We start from the raw sequence: 16,446 nt of genomic DNA, 5'->3' as shown, positions 1-16,446 counted from the left end.
GAATTTACAATAAATAATATTACATGTTATTTGTAAATTACATGCTACACATCCTTTATATCAATAGCAAGGACTATCTATCTTGCCATAAGATAACTTCCTTGGTTGGCCATTCTAGCTGAGCCTGGATATTCTCTGGGATGACTTCCCAGGATCCTTGTTCCCCAGTTATGGGGTTCTTCACTCTGATGTGGTTTGGTAAATGGACCATCCCTTGGATTACAATACTCTCAAAGCCAACTTCCTATTGGTATAGTTTTAGGGACCAGGGACTGGTAGTAAGGGTTTATTAGCCATAGGGTTTATTAGACATAGGCTGTTTCAGGCACATCTTGGAGGAATAAAAGTACTTTGGAAACACAGTTCTTGGTGAACAGTATAGTTTTGCTCTATTTGCTTCTGGTAAAGTCCAAGTTTAAGAAAACTTGTCTAGATGTAGATTTTAAGCCTGAGGCATCTTCTCCTTTAATTACAGGTCTCTCTGCTCTGTTTATCTCCCTGCCCTGGGCTCAATAGCTATTGCCTTAAGACTGTCCACAGGCTCAGACAGGAAGAAAAGTCCTTGATCCCATCACTGCCAGAAGGCTTTGTGACTCTTTCCAAGGGAGCACCAGTATCTAGGCTACTGTTTGTTTATCACTATTAACAACTGCTTCAAGGTTGAAGAACAGAATAGTTGGCTTCAGGACTACCTTCACCCTAATGTGTAGACTACATACAGGTGAGGAAAGATTCCCTTGGAAAAATGGTGATTCCTTCCTTTTCTGCTTGCAGCCTGAGTAGCTCTAGTCTGATATCATCTCTTTAGTAGGATTTTGCTGAAAGTGGTAGAGGTATCATATGACAATATATAAAGTGTCATTATATATTGACACTTTATATATTGTAGAGGTATCATATGACAATATACAAAGTGTCATTATATATTGACACTTTATATATTGATAAATTTTATAAATTTAGCCCATTGCTTGCATTCCAAGTAATGCAGGCAATGATGGCCTCAAATATTCTGCTGGTATATAACAAAGATCACAAGTTTTCCAGGTCATAATAATCCCAGTCCTTATTGCCAAGGTACCATTTCTACCAGCAAATCAATTATACACTTTAGGATTGCTTAAAGCATCCTACTTTTAGATACCAAATTCTGTTATCAGAAGTTATGTATCCAGCTTTGAATCATAGGAAATTAAAAACCAGTAGCAAAAACATATCAATAATTTTTTTTCTATAAAAAGCCTAGATACAGTAACACAGGGCTGGTATGACAGCTCCACAACTGTACCAGGTGGACTTCAGCGTTTTCTCCACCATCCAGAGGGGGAGAGGCAGAGGACAGAGGGTGCATACAGTATTGATCTAGTCTCCTTTTAACAGAGCTTTACTAAAAGCCCTATGTGTAAAATAATAGTTATAATAGTATGTAATAATAGTAATTTCTGGTAAAATGGATAAAGATATCACCACAAATGGAAATCTGACAAAACCACACAGACATATTAAGTTTGATTTTTTTCTACAACTATAATTATCTTTTTATTAAAACTGGAATAATTTATAAAGAAGCTCTCTGGGTCAGTTGTCAAGGGCAACACTAATGTCAAATTTTGGACATTGGTAACCACAGTAGAACTTTCATAAGGGTTATAAAAATGATAATTATCTATTGATAAGAGACCCACCTCAACTTTACAGTTCTGTAGCAATCTCTGCATTTTATAAATTCAAAAGGACTTCCCAGCTTGGGTCCAGTAATTTCATTTTCTCTAAAATATCAGTGTAATCACATAAGAGAGAAAAAGACCCCAAGAGAAGTTCTCTTGCTATTAGCAGTTACATACATAAAACTCTTCTTAGGAAAGGACCATTAATCATATAATTGGAAAGAGTCCTACAAAGTCATTTATACCATCTTGGACAGACAAATGAGCATTCTAACCTTAAAAATATATCCAAAGAAGATTTAAATTGTTTTGTTGGCTTAATTATTATGGGCACTGCCTTGGAGTTATGTTAAAAAGCATTGATGAGTCTAGTTTTTTTAAGAGGTATTTATTGAGCATGTATGTGCTTATAACACTGTAGAATAATCAAAGCAATGTGAGATATTGTCTTTGGCAACAATGACAATGTAATCTAATCTATATATATAAAAGCCCAGCGACCGTTATGGCAGAACGAACAGAACGACTGGTGGCTATGACACGCACTGCAGCAGCCAGCCAGCCTGATCCGGGCCCTGATCGCCCACCCTCTCATAAGCCCAGGCCCCAATTGGCCCCCAACACCCCTAATGGGGCAGGGCCAGCCGGCCAACCGCCTTGGCTAGCAGAAATTTGAGGTCTGGGGACCTTGGAGGTGCTCAGTCTTGGGCAGCTGTGCGGTCAAAGCCCTCCTTTGGTGGAATTGGACCCAGATTCAGGAATGGAGTGGGGAGGCTTACCTGGTGACCACCGCAGTCCCCGCAGGTCACGCACAGCAGCCGGGTGTCTGGCCCCTGTCGGAGCAGCAGCAGGAATAGGGGCGGCAGAGCACAGGGGCAGCAGCGCCCAGGAGCCAGGAGGCGCAAGGCTTGACCCAGGAGCTTACCCTGCCTGCTGGGCCCAGCAGCACCAACAGGTGGGCTATGGTGCGCATCGAGGTGCTGGGTTTGCACAGCCAACCAGATGGGAACCGAGCCGGGAGGGCAAGGCTCCACTCCAGCCAGAGCCCCGAGCAGCGTGGGCAGGGTCGGAGCTGGATACACTGGCGGAGTGGGCAGGGCTGCAAACCCACACCTTTTCAGCCTTGACCTTGGAATTCTGTGGACAACCAGTGTACTGGCTACCATTGAGTCAGAGATCAGCCCCCTTCAAGAGAGAGGACATGGCAGAAAGTGGCAAGGCCATCTTTGGGAAACACAGCTGCCATGGTATTCAGTAACTATGAACAGATAATAATCTTTGGTCTGTGTTCTACAGAAGACGAAGCTGAGACTCAAAGAAGGGAGCCTTCTGCAACACCTCACCCACTTTTCATACCTGACCCTGTACAGCATTGTTTTTGTTGAAAGTAGAGTATCCAAAATGTTTTTAGATCTTTGCTATTATAGGCAGAAAAGAACTTAGCACAGGGAATTGGTGCTTGGGAAATCATTGAAAAGCTGGAGGAGTGGGTAGTAGGCTGGGCCCCCAGGAAAGACTCCCTGCCCAGCAGGAGGAGCTGCCCCCTCAGCCACAACTGAATTCTAGGACCCTCTGGCACAGCTGTGACCTGGGGATTGGGAAACTGCTGCCCCCACAAATGCCTCCCAGCTCCCACAAAACAGGTTACTGGGCACTGCCTCTGCCACAACTGCTTGTGCACAGCCTGGATTCTGCTGCAGGAAACCTCCATTTCTCTGCAAATATGATCACCAGCAGCAAACAGCCCAAACTGCGGGAAGATGCCTCTGCCCCTCTTCTGCCTTCAAAATATTGTGCAAGCACATCTAATCACAAAAACGAATTCATATCCAGAAACCTAGTTACAGAGGAGTTTGGGCAATTTCAGACTTTCATCTAGGAGTGAAATCTTGCCAATGTACCTCATGTGCCTGCTATTGATAAAAATGGGGCCCAGCTGGTGGGGCTCAGTGGTTGAGCATCGATCTATGAACTTGGGAGTCACAATTTGATTCCTGGTCAGGTTTCAGGCTCAATCCTCAGTAGGGGGGTGCAGGAGGCAGCTGATCAATGATTCTTTCTCATCATTGATGTTTCTATCTATCCCTCTCCCTCTGAAATCAATAAATATTTTTTTAAATGTGGTCATGCTGTATATATGTGTTATAACAAGTTTTCTACTTCATAATTCACTAATGTCTTTCCTGTTAAAACCATACTTATATAACATTATTTTTTTGTTTATCATTCATTTTAATTAATCTCAGAGAGAAGAAGGGAGAGAGAAACATTGATGTGAGAGAGAAACATTGTGCCATTGTTTCCCACACTCACTGGACTGGGAATTGAATCTGCAACCTGGGCATGTACCCTGACTGGCAATTGATCCACCACTTTCTGGTGTATGGGACAATGCTATGCTGGTACTCTGACCCCAAATTCCAACCTCCAGAACTGTGAGAAAAATACATTTCTGTTGTTTAAGGCACACAAATTTATGATATTTTATTATGGCTGTCTGAGCTGACTAATCTATATATATAAAATCCTAAGTGACCGAACAACTGGTCGACCAGTTGCTATGATGCGCACTGACCACCAGGGGGAAGATGCTCAATGCAGGAGCTACCAGGGGGCAGATGCTCACTGCAGGAGTGGTCAGGGCGCTCCCACAGCCAACCTCCCACGGCTGGCCAACCTCCCCCGGTCCCTTCCCCCAGTCTGCCAGCTTCGATCAGGCCAATTGGGGCTGGCCAGGAGGAGGGACTGCCGGAGGTTGGCCAGCCATGGGAGGTTGGCTGTGGTATCACACTGACCACCCAGCCGGCCTGTGGGAGGGACCTCAACCATGCACGAATTCATGCACCGGGCCTCTAGTTTTTATCTCTAGTTTAAGAGATAAAAACATTGCAATGGAGGAATTTTCCATGGTATTAAATGGCTGAAAAGAGATGCCTGGAGGAGGGAGACTATGTTGGGTTTGATAATCATTATTTGGATAATGAATCCCAGGATGGAGAGCATTCCCATACATCCAGTTATTTTATCAAATTCTCCCTGTTTTTCATTCTGGACACTTCTCTCACCCCTGCCTACACTCTATCCTCTTTGATGTTGTCCCCACTTCTCCAGTCAAACACCAGTTTTCAGCAATTTATACTCAACATTGTGAGAGAATGATCTTTAAAATGTAGACATAATGGCTTTTCCCAGGGCTGAGATTAGGGTGAGGTGAGTAAAGCACCCACCTTGGGTGCAAAATTTAAGAGCCTCCAGAAAATTTAGTAATCAAGATAACTAACATTCTAATGAAAAAGTTTTGCAAAGTTAAAATCAGTCCATAATGAACAATCCATGATGAACAAAATGTCAACATTTTAAATAAAAACTGGATCTGATAGTGCCATGCTAAGTCATATTGGAGTCTGAGACAAAAGTAAAAATGTGTGCCCCTAGATACATGTATTTATGTATTTTTTTAAATGGTTCTTTTCTTAGAACATTAAGAAAGTTTAAAAATATTGGAAAGTTATAAAGAAGGCATATTAAAACTCACAACATTATTATTTTAAGTTTAAATATTTTAATTATATCAACAACAAATCTATAATAATAAAAGCATAATATGCAAATAGACCAAATGGTCAAACAGCAGAACAACCGACCGTCTGGATGACCTTCTGGACAAAGCTGGGGCTGCAAGGATGGCCAAGGCAGCCGGGGCTGTGAGGGCAACCTACGCTTGCACGCATTTCGTGCATCAGGCCTCTAGATTATTGTAATTTCATTGTCCTTGCTTTGATGAATACAAACTTACCAATTCAGTAATATTTTTATATCTATTTCTTTCCTCAACGTCTTTGTTCATATTACTACTTCTGCCTGGAATATCCTTGCCCAAATGTTTGCCTAGTAAATGGTTATACATTTTCCAAAAATAAGCTTTTCATGAACCACGCTCTCCTACCTGCTATCCTCAGGCAGAATTGACCACTCTTCCTTTGTGCTTTTCATTGTAGCCTGTATTTACCTCAGTCAAAGCACCAGTAGCACTTCAGGTATATGTATTTTATTATTTGTCTTCCACTAGAGTAGGGGACCTATGCTAGTTGCCTGCCTAGGCTCTTATTCATCATTGAATCCACAGTGATTATTACAATGTCTATGACTCAATAGAAATTTAATATTTGTTGAGTGACTGAATTAATGAGCAAACAAGGGTGAAAATGTGTTGTGTGTTCAAAGAAAAAGAAGTAGAAAAGCTTTGTTGGAAGTTAGAAGATAAAGCCAACATTTATGTTTGAATAGCCAACATACATATTTTTTTACTACAAAATATCCAAGTCATTCAATGTAATTGATTGATTAGTTGTTTAATTGAATTATACTTAATTGTGTGGTGCACTACCATTTTAACAAGCCTAATCTCTTTGCACTCTGTTGAAACAGGGGAGAACTTCAGGCAGAGAGATGAAATGAAAGTCTATTGAAATAGTTTGTGTCTGATATGATAGAGACCTATAAAAAGGTGGTAGAAGAAAACAAGGACAGCATAGTCTGAATGGGAAAATTATAAATAAGTATTCCATTGTCTTTGATAACTAGAAGGTGGGATGCCATGTGAATAATTTATATCCCACTGCAGTCTTTCTGAGATTTTACGTAGCTAAATCTTCAAACATTGTTCAGAGCCAAGGTCTTTGTTTACACCCAGTTCCATTTTATCCATTAAGCAATAAGGTGCCATGGCTAGGGTCCATAAGGTTTTCAAGGTCCTACAAAAATGTTTCAGACATTACCAAAAAAAAAATTATTGATTTCAAGTCAAGTAAAGAAAACTGCAATATTAAAATGAGCAAATGTTTATTTAAATCTACAAAACAATGTTTGAAACTTAAAAAATATTTTATTGGACTCTGGTTGGTTAGAGTGTCATCTTAATATGCCAATGTTATAGGTTAGATCTCTGTTCAGGGTACAAACAAAAAGCAACCAATGAATGCATATATAAGTGGAATAACAAATCAATGTTTCTCTCTCTCTCTCTCTCTCTCTCTCTCTCTCTCTCTCTCTCTCTCCTTTCTCCTCTCCCTTTGTCTCTCTCTCTCTAAAAATCAATAACAAAATTTTTTATTGGTTCCACAAAATGCAAAGAAGATAGCATCATTGAACTTAACTAGTATTTAATTAAATGTCTCTAAATTGTGGCATTAGGTTAAGTAGTTGGCAATTCAACTCAGCTATTCTGTATATACTAGAGGCCTGGTGCATGAAATTTGTGCACGGGGGGGGGCGGGTGTCCCTCAGTCCAGCCTGCACCCTCTCCAATCTGGGACCCCTTGAGGGATGTCCGACTGCCCGTTTAGGCCCGATCCTGGTAGTATCGGGCCTAAACGGGTAGTCGGACATCCCTCTCACAATCCAGGACTGCTGGCTCCCAACTGCTCGCCTGCCTGCCTTCCTAATTGCCCCTAACCGCTTCTGCCTGCCAGCCTGATCACCCCCTAACCACTCTGCTGCCAGCCTGATTGATGCCTAACTGCTCCCTGCCAGCTTGTTTGCCCCTAACTGCCCTCCCTGCAGGCCTGGTCACTCCTAACTGCCCTCCCCTGCAGGCCTGGCCTCCCCCAACTGCTCTCCCCTGCAGGCCTGGCCCCCCCCAACTGCCCTGCCCTGCAAGCCCGGTCACCCCCAACTTCCCTCCTCTGCTGGCCTGGTCACCCCTAACTGCCCTCCCTTGTAGGCTTGATCGCCTCCAACTGCCCTCCTTTGTAGGCCTGGTACCTCCCAACTGCCCTCCCCTGCTGGCCATCTTGTGGTGGCCATCTTGTGTCCACATGGGGGCAGCCATCTTGTGTGTTGGAGTGATGGTCAATCTGCATATTACTCTTTTACTAGATAGGATAGAGGCCTGGTGCACGGGTGGGGGCCAGCTGGTTTGCCCTGAAGGGTGTCCCAGATCAGGTTGGGGGTTACCATGGGGCGTGGGGTGGCATGTGCGAGAGGCCAGTGGTGGTTTTCAGGCCGGCCACGCCCCCTGGCGACCCAAGCGGAAGCCCTGGTATCTGGGGTTTATGTATCTTCTATAATTGAAACTTTGTAGCCTTGAGCGGAGGCCAAGGCAGGCCAGGGCTGCAGAAGCTTGGCTTCCTCCATTGCCAGGGGCAACTCAAGCCTCCTGATCTCTCCAGCTCCTTGGCTGCCGCCATTTTTGTTGGGATTTATTTATCTTCTATTATTGTAACTTTGTAGCATTGAGTGGAGTCCAGGGCCGGCCAGGGTGTGCGGAAAGCCGGGGAAACCATTGCTGGGGAAACCCAAGTCTCCTGCTCCCTCCGTGTCTGCAGCCATCTTGGTTGGGTTAATTTGTATACTCGCTCCTGATTGGCTGGTGGGCGTGGCTTGTGTGTAGCAGAGGTATGGTCAATTTGCATATCACTCTTTTATTAGATAGGATTACATTAACAGTGGAATGTGAGTGCATGTGAGTCAATGTCTATAGGAAATGGCTACAATTACAATGGTTTCTTAGCATCTGAAACTGAACCCTAAATGAGAACTTGACATGGAATACCATATTCTTAATCTATTTTTTTCAGTTAATACTGTGTTAATTTTATTAAAAGATTTAAAAACATATTTCAATTAAAACAAGTGCTATTAATGGAGTATCTAGTCAGTAATTTGGAGATGATGAGGTGATTTTATCTACATATGCTTATAAACTATACTCTGCTTTTACCCCAATGAGAATGGGGAAGCTGGTTTTGGATGTAATGGATAGCAAGTATACTTAAGTTGAATTTAGTCACTGAATAACAGAATGGTTCGTAGGGTCATTAACTAAAAATCTGGCTCTTTAAATTACATAAATTGCTACACTTGTGCCATTTTTAGAAACTTGTTCTTTTTTAAAAATTTATTGTTTAAAATATTACAAATAGTAGTGCATATGTCTCCTTTTTCCCCCAATAACCTTCCCCCGTCCTCCCCTACCCCCCAGCACATGCCCTTACCCCACACCCCCCAGTATCTTGTGTCCATTGGTTATGCTTATATGCAAGCATGCAAGTCCTTAGGTTGAGAACTCCCTACTTAACCATGTAACGAATTAATTTACAGAGCACTGATCTTGTCCAAACATAGTTGATTTCTCTCTCTGGCAGTGGCATGGATAGATGATAGGGTAGTATTGTGAGCATCACCCTCTCATTGGTAAAAGCCTGGGTCCTACCTGTGATAGCTTAGCAGGTGTGATTGTTACACCGGTGGATGCTAAAGATGACTTGTGTTATAATTCTATTAGTGTGGACCAATGTCTGCAGTAACTAAAGGCACACCTGGAACTGACTACTCAGACACCATTTTCCAGATAAGTAAACTATCTCTCAGCAACTTTACCTGGCTGACTAGGAAAATGGAAGTTTAATTCATATGAAAGGGAGTGGTCTTTGCTGATTTTCCTTCCATGGAGTGGATTCAAGGAGGTTTAACTCAGGAAATAACATAATTTGAAATTTGAATAATTTAATTCTGGCTTTCTCTACTGAGTCAATTGAACCAAGTTATTCCTAGATAATAAATCACCTGAAATACTCATTTGCTTGGCTTACCTTGTGCTGCCCCCACAAAAAGCTTACATTTTCCTAAAATTCCTACAAATGATTGACAGAGACTATTTCCTCAACCTCTGAATGCTACAAGACATATGCTTTTTTTTATTTTCTCTTCCTTGTACAGATTAAACATCCAGGGTGGGTGATTTCTCCAAGGTTACATGGCTCCTGAGTGCTAAAGCTTTCACTACATGTTACATTTTGTGTCTCTGGTCAAAGGATTTTTTCCACCTGGGTCTCCATACACCCATGGCTCTTTCTTAATTCAAATTCTGAAAAGGCCGAGTAGAACTGTTAATGCTCACATTCAACAAAAACATCTGTTCTAGGCAGATGCTGACTGACTAGTAATATTCATCTTCTCTGCCAGATCTAAATTGAACCTGGGAGAATTTCCACATTTGCCAGTAAACTATTAAAGTTTCCATATTGGAGTGTTTTCCAGAGAAAAGAAATAGCTCACATATCTCTTCTTAACGCCTATAAAGAAAATTGCCCCCAAAAGGTAAACTGCGACTTCTTGTGGGCGGGAAAGAGGATTTCACAAAAAGTGGACTCACTCTTGCTTTGTCTAAGGAGTTAATTCCTTTTCCACCTCCAAATCTGGCAGCAATGTATGCGAATCCTATATAATAAAAGCCTAATATGCAAATTGACCAAATGGGGGAATGGCTGGTCATTATGATGGGCATTGACCGCCAGGGGGCAGACGCTCAAACAGGAGCTGCCCCTAGCCTGCAGGTCCCAGGCCAGCCAAGGCAGGTGCCAGCAGGGGCCCCTGATTGCCCTACCGGTCGCCCCACACAGGGAGGCTACTGGCGACAATGGCAGGGCAATCAGAGGGCGGGGTTGGCGATCGGGTGGTGCCAGGCCGGTCATGGCGGGTGCCAGCAGGGGCTCCCCGATCGCCCTGTGGGTCGCCCTGCAGATTGGCCCTGATTGCCATCCAGGCCTAGGGACCCTACCCATGCAAGAATTTCATGCATCGGGCCTCTAGTATCCACCTGTTCTGCCTCCCTCATTACCATGGGTGAACTGAACATCCAAGTTCAGCCATTACACTTGTGCACAGAATCCCATCCTTGTTCTTCTTCTGCTCCTCTTTTCTGCTTGTATTATCAAAATTTTCCTCTCTCTTGGTCCTTCACATTAGCATACATAGATGCTACAATATCTCCCATTAAATAAAAATCTCCCACCCTTTCCTCGATTTCATATTCTCTCTAGCCATGTCCCATTTTTTGCTACCTTCTTTATTGTGAAATTTCTCCAAAGAGTTGCCTAAAGTTTTTGTTTTCATTTCTTCGCCTTTTATCTCTCCTCAGCCCACACCAAGCAGATTGCCATCAGTACAATTCTGCTGAAACCCATCTTACAGAGGTCACCAGTGTTAGGGTGACCATCTGTTCTTATTTACCCAGGACAGTCCCAATTTACACTAATATTTTGGCAGAATTATTGATAACTTTCATTTCACTTTTTAAAAAAATCATGGTTTGGACTATAAATTACATGGGTTATAAATCATTACACCAATGACCTCCATCTTGTAAATTTTACTGGTTACTTCTCTGTATTATTTTTCTCAACATACTGGCTGAGCTCTTCATTGACCTCTAAGTGTTGGCACACTGCCAGGCTTTCAAATGACCTTTCACCTCTCCTCATTTCTCCTCTCATCTCTACCCATATTCTCTCCATAAGTCATCTCATCCACTCCCATAGCTTTGAATATTACCATCTTTGAATGGTTCACATATTTATATCTCCATCTCTGACATCTTCCCTGAACTCTAAACTCACATTCATTGCCTGTTTGGTAGTTGTACTTGCTTGTCTAATAGGCATCTCGAATTTAGCATATCCAATACAGAACTTTCAATTCCCTTCCATCCTTTACCTATTTTTTCCTTAGGGCTTTTACTCTAAATAAATCACATCACCATTATCTCAGTTACAAGAGTAGAAAAACACAAAAACTATGCTTCATCCTCTTATTACTCTATTTTCTTCAAAACCCATAACCAATCTTCAGCAAGTTTTATTGACTATATCAAAACCTATCATCAACCTTACTGCTTTCCATCTCTCTTGCCATATGCATCATCCAAGTCAGGCTGTGTTCTTACCAGCACTTCCCATGGATTTCCTGCTTCTATTCTTGCTTTTCTGTCACATATCAGGTTATGTTACTCTTCCAATTGAACATTCCATCGACTTTCTATAGAATAGTAAGAATAAAATCTAGACTTCTGCCCACTACTTCAAAAGCTCTGGTTGCCTCCATTTCTTTAAACTTATAGATTAGGATTCTCTTCCTTGTTTTCTCTGCTGTATCACAATGGCCTTTGTGCTGTAGAATAAACAAGCCAAGTGTCTTCCTGCTTCAGGAATTTTGACCTCAAAGGTTCCTCCACCTGGGGAATTCTTCCTCTGTGCCTCCTAATGGCTTTGCTTCCTCACTTCATTCAGGTTTGAAATCCTACTTAATGTAGCATACCCATCACTCTCCATCTCTTTACACTGCTTCATTTTTCTTTCTAGCTCTTATCACCACTGAAAATTGTACTGCCTTTGAGTATGTTTATTTTCTATCCCCTCCAATATAAATTCAGAAAATAGAACAAGGATTTTCTCTTTCTTGTTTATCCCTAAATCCATAGTGTCTAGTTTAGTATCGCCATACAGTAGACGCTTAATAAATATTTGCTGAAGGAATGAATGAATCAGTTCACAAATGAGTGAATTCAGAATTCTGAATACTCCTGACCTCATCAAATGTCTATTCCCCTTTATACTTGTTGAATATTGATCCCATTATATGTAATTTTTGAGACCTGACTAGGTGACGGATATTCCCATAGGCTGTAAACTCTCAAAAGGCAACAGTTGAAGTGGCTGATTCATCAAATTTAGCCTCTAAAGAGCTACATATCTGAGTGCCTAACTTTCTTGTATCCTTTTTATAGTCCTCTACCAGTTGAGCTATTAAAGGCCCCACTTGTTCCTTTTAGACATGTAGACATTTCCATATCTGTAAAGACCACAGTGGACTTCCCAGGTGTGAACAGTCCTGAATTCTCTTCATTGCTGGTTTCTTACTGAATCGCCACATATATTTGAATTTGGTTTCACATCTGACTCTAAACCTACCTTTAGGTGAGGGTCGGGGTGAGAGAGAGAAATATATGTATAATTTCCTAGCTCCCAAGAGAATGAAAATATATTGAAATTGTCAGAAGAATAACAGAATAGCCAAAAGTATATAGTAAATTAGTTATTTGTGGAAAAAATAGGCATTATCATCTTTTACCAGTAGAAATATCTACTATGACTACATCTGAGCAATTAGTATTTCCTCTTAAATTTTCGCTTTGTGACTCCCTCAGGCTAGTGAACTTTAATTTGCCAGTGTACCTTGTTCTTTTAGTGGTCTACATCAGCATGTTCTTGTTCTGAAAGCCTCAGACCCACTAGTGGCCCTTTAGCTGGCATTTCAGCTGGAACAAATGAAGCTCTTTGTTAATTGTGTGGAGTAACCTGGGCACATGCAGAGTTTAAAATGCTCCATAATATTTTAAATATTATAAGCCAAGAGCTATCTAAATTACAGTATAAATAAGGTTTCTGGTGACAAAATATTTTAGTACAAGGACATCAATTCAACTGAAGAAGGCACAGATATCAGGGTTTACCGTGGCCTAGATGAAATACCCTTGAAGACTACCACCTCTTGCCCTGATTCTACATTCCCTAAAGGAACTTCTTGCTATTAATTTGGCCTCCCAGTAATTCAAAACTACAAAGGAAGTGTCTCCAAGTCCTGGCCAGGTGGCTCAGTTGGTTAGTGTTGTCCCTATATGCCAAAGTTTCAGGTACTATCCCCAGTCAGGACACATAAAGAATCAACTAATGAATGCATGACTAAGTGGAAAAACAAATCATTGTTTCTCTCTGTCTGTCTCTTTTTCTTCTTCTCTCTCTCTCTTTCCTTTCCTCTCACTCTCAAGTCAGTTTTTAAAACAGAAAGTATTTCCATGAGATTCTCCTCCAAAATAAGTTAATAACTAGTCATTTGACCTCAGCCTTTCAAATATTAATATCTTCAAATTCAGTAAATTTGTCTTATTTTCTATGGAAATAATCAGCAATATATTAAAAAACAATATTAGAATGCTTATAACATTATTTACAATGGTAAAAAATATTGGAATAACAAATGTTACATGTTTAAGAGTGGTCAGGTAAAATACTCAATGACAAATTCTTAGGTATGCTATCATTAAAAACATACTTTAATGTCTAATATAGAAAAATGCTCATAGTATGAAAAATATTTAAGATAAAACTACTTGGTATGATATGTTATGTGTGTATGTGTGTATATGTGATGTAAAATATTGCAAAGAAAGATAACAAAATGTTAATGGTTGCATCAAATGATAATTTAAAAGATGGTTTTTATTCTACTTCATATGCATTCTCTTCTATCTTATATATTTTTTCTAATTACTAAATTTTGCATGAGTATATAATACCTTTTAAATCAGAAAACTATACATAAATTTACATCTATTTATGTGGTTTCGTCAAACATCATTTTTTTCTGAGATATGTTGTGTGTTTTCTACACATTTTCAGAAGAGTAAGTTCATTTTGAAGCATTCACTTTGCTCTAAATTAGTTCTATGGACTATTAAGAATGAATCCCTAAGAATGTGCAATTTACAAATGTGATTTAAGTAAAAATATAATTCCACAGTATAGGAAATTGTAAGAATTTTCATCTTCAAATCTGATCACAGCAATGAAATGATACAATTAAAATTCTTACTCACAATCCAAAAATCCAGGTGCCTGTTACTCATCAGGTGCTTGAGGAATTAATTTCAAAAAAACTTGAGTAAGTAACACAAATTATGACATGTCTATTCCTACCCTCACATATCTGAAAATATCCAGAATTCACTTTAAAAGTTATGCAAAAATGCAAACCCCCATACAGATAAAAGATCAAGGGAGGGAATTAAAGATGAAGCAGCAGATGAGATAATAGACAGGATAATTACAAAGCTTTAAAAGCCTTGGATTTATTTTTAAGATTTAAGAGCTCTATTTAGGAAAGCCCATAACTAACTTTACGTGAATCCTGAATGAATTATTCTGAAACATGTGAATAGTAATGAAATGAAGGAAAGCAACGTTTGCTTTGTTTTCTGTGCCATGTCTATCCTGGCTGGCTCTATAGCTAAAGGGGCCCAGTGACGTTCTGTCCTTCGTACACAGAGTTAATGCCACTGACCTCAGGGCTTGGGGTTTTGTAAGATGAACTATTTATTTCTCCCTTTCTGATTTTCCACCATGGCCAACAAAATGAAATTGCTGTCTTTTCAGAAGAATTAGGACACTTCTGCTTCTTTCTGCCCCTCACACTACTCTGTAAGAGAAGAAAAGTAACTTATCGCAGTGATGAGGTGGAGAACAGACTAATATTTTTATTTTAGAGCTGGCTTGTTCTCTTTTCTTTGGAATCTCCCATTGGCCACATGTAGCATTCTATCTATTGCTGTGCTCTGGCCTACAGCTGGAAGCCTGTTTTTGCTCTATAAAGGTTGGATGGGCAGCCCAGGGTCTAGATGCAAAGACTACCAAATGTTTCAATCTGTATCTGACTAATTGTTTAATTTTTTAGATGATTCCAAATTCAGAGAGGGAATAGGGTTTGAATTCTACTTACCTCAGAGAACCCCAAAAAGCTAAATTTCCTTGAGTGGTCTTAAATTTATAATGACCTGTCCACATTATTTCAGGATGGATCTCTATATAAGCAACAATATAAGGATAAATATTGTCAATATCAGCAATCACACAAAAGTTTGAGCTTTAGGCCACAGAACATATTCTAGTTGGCACATTTTAATTGGCAAAATTTACATATATTAATTATGTGAAGTGGGGTTATAGAAAACAATATCTCAGCATTCTTGGGAAGAATGGATTATCAATGATTTTAGCATTAGATGAAGCATTGTGGCTTTTGGACAAGAGAATGATTAGAATTTTATTTTGCAACTAGTAGCCCATTGCAGGAAGATTCCTGCAATAGGGCTTCCTGCTGCGCTCTCCGCCGGCCCCAACTTCTTGCCTCCCTTCTCCGCTGGCCCCGCCTGCTCACCTGCTTGCCCCACCTGCTTTCCTCCCTTCTCCCCGCCCCGCCTACTTGCTTTTCCGCAGCTTCGCTCCCTTCTGCAGCGCTTGGCTTCTTTCTACGCTGTCTTGATATGCAAATTAACCGTCATCTTGGTTGGGTTGATTTGCATACTCACCCTGATTGGCTGGTGGGCGTGGCTTGGGCATAGCGAAGGTGCAGTCAATTTGCATATTACTCTTTTATTGGGTAGGATATCATTTATAAAGAATTTTAATCTGGCTTCATTTGGGATCCACATCTCTGGGTGGCAATATTATGCTCAAAATGTAACACATCTTTTTCCAGCAGAAGACTAATTTAGAGCCCCAGTCATTAACTCTGTGAAGATGTTATTTCCTTAAGTGTAAGTAACATAACCTTTCTTTAAAGCTAAACAGAGTGGCCCTGACCAGGTAGCTCAGTTGGTTAGAGCATCATCTCGATATGACAAGGTTGCAGGTTTGATCCCCAGTCAGGGCACATACAAAACTCAACCAATGAATGCATAGATAAGGGAAACAGCAAATTGATGTTTCTCTCCTTTCTGCTCTCTCTTAAATTAATCAATAAATAAAAACAAATAGAGTATGTTATGTTAGTACTGGTCCTCCAAGAAGCAGATGCCAAGACAGAATTAAACAGGCAAATGTTTTCTTAGGGGGAGAAAAATAGAGAGGGAGCTGGAAAAAGTCTTCAGACCCGGTTCAAGTCTGACGGTGAGCCAAGGAGAGAAAAAGGAAAGACTGAACAGAAGCATCTCGGGCAGCAAGGCTGTCAGGGAAGGCCTGGAGCTGTCAGATTCCTAGGTCTCCCAGCAATGCACCTGCCTTTGTATCCCTTCCCCAGTCAGCCATTGACTGATTGCAGCGATTGTAAGTGGCCTGGGCACTATCACAAATGTGGCAATGGATTTCAGAGTGTTCCAGCTAGTTAATTTGCTCTCCATAGTTGGGAATATGCATGGCTGATGACCATGGCTATGAGACCCAGGGTT

The sequence above is a fragment of the Cnephaeus nilssonii genome (genome assembly GCF_951640355.1).
Source record: "Cnephaeus nilssonii genome assembly, chromosome: 14".
NCBI lineage: Eukaryota > Metazoa > Chordata > Mammalia > Chiroptera > Vespertilionidae > Cnephaeus > Cnephaeus nilssonii.
The sequence above is the reverse complement of the archived record's forward strand: the minus strand, read 5'-3'. Positions refer to the sequence as shown.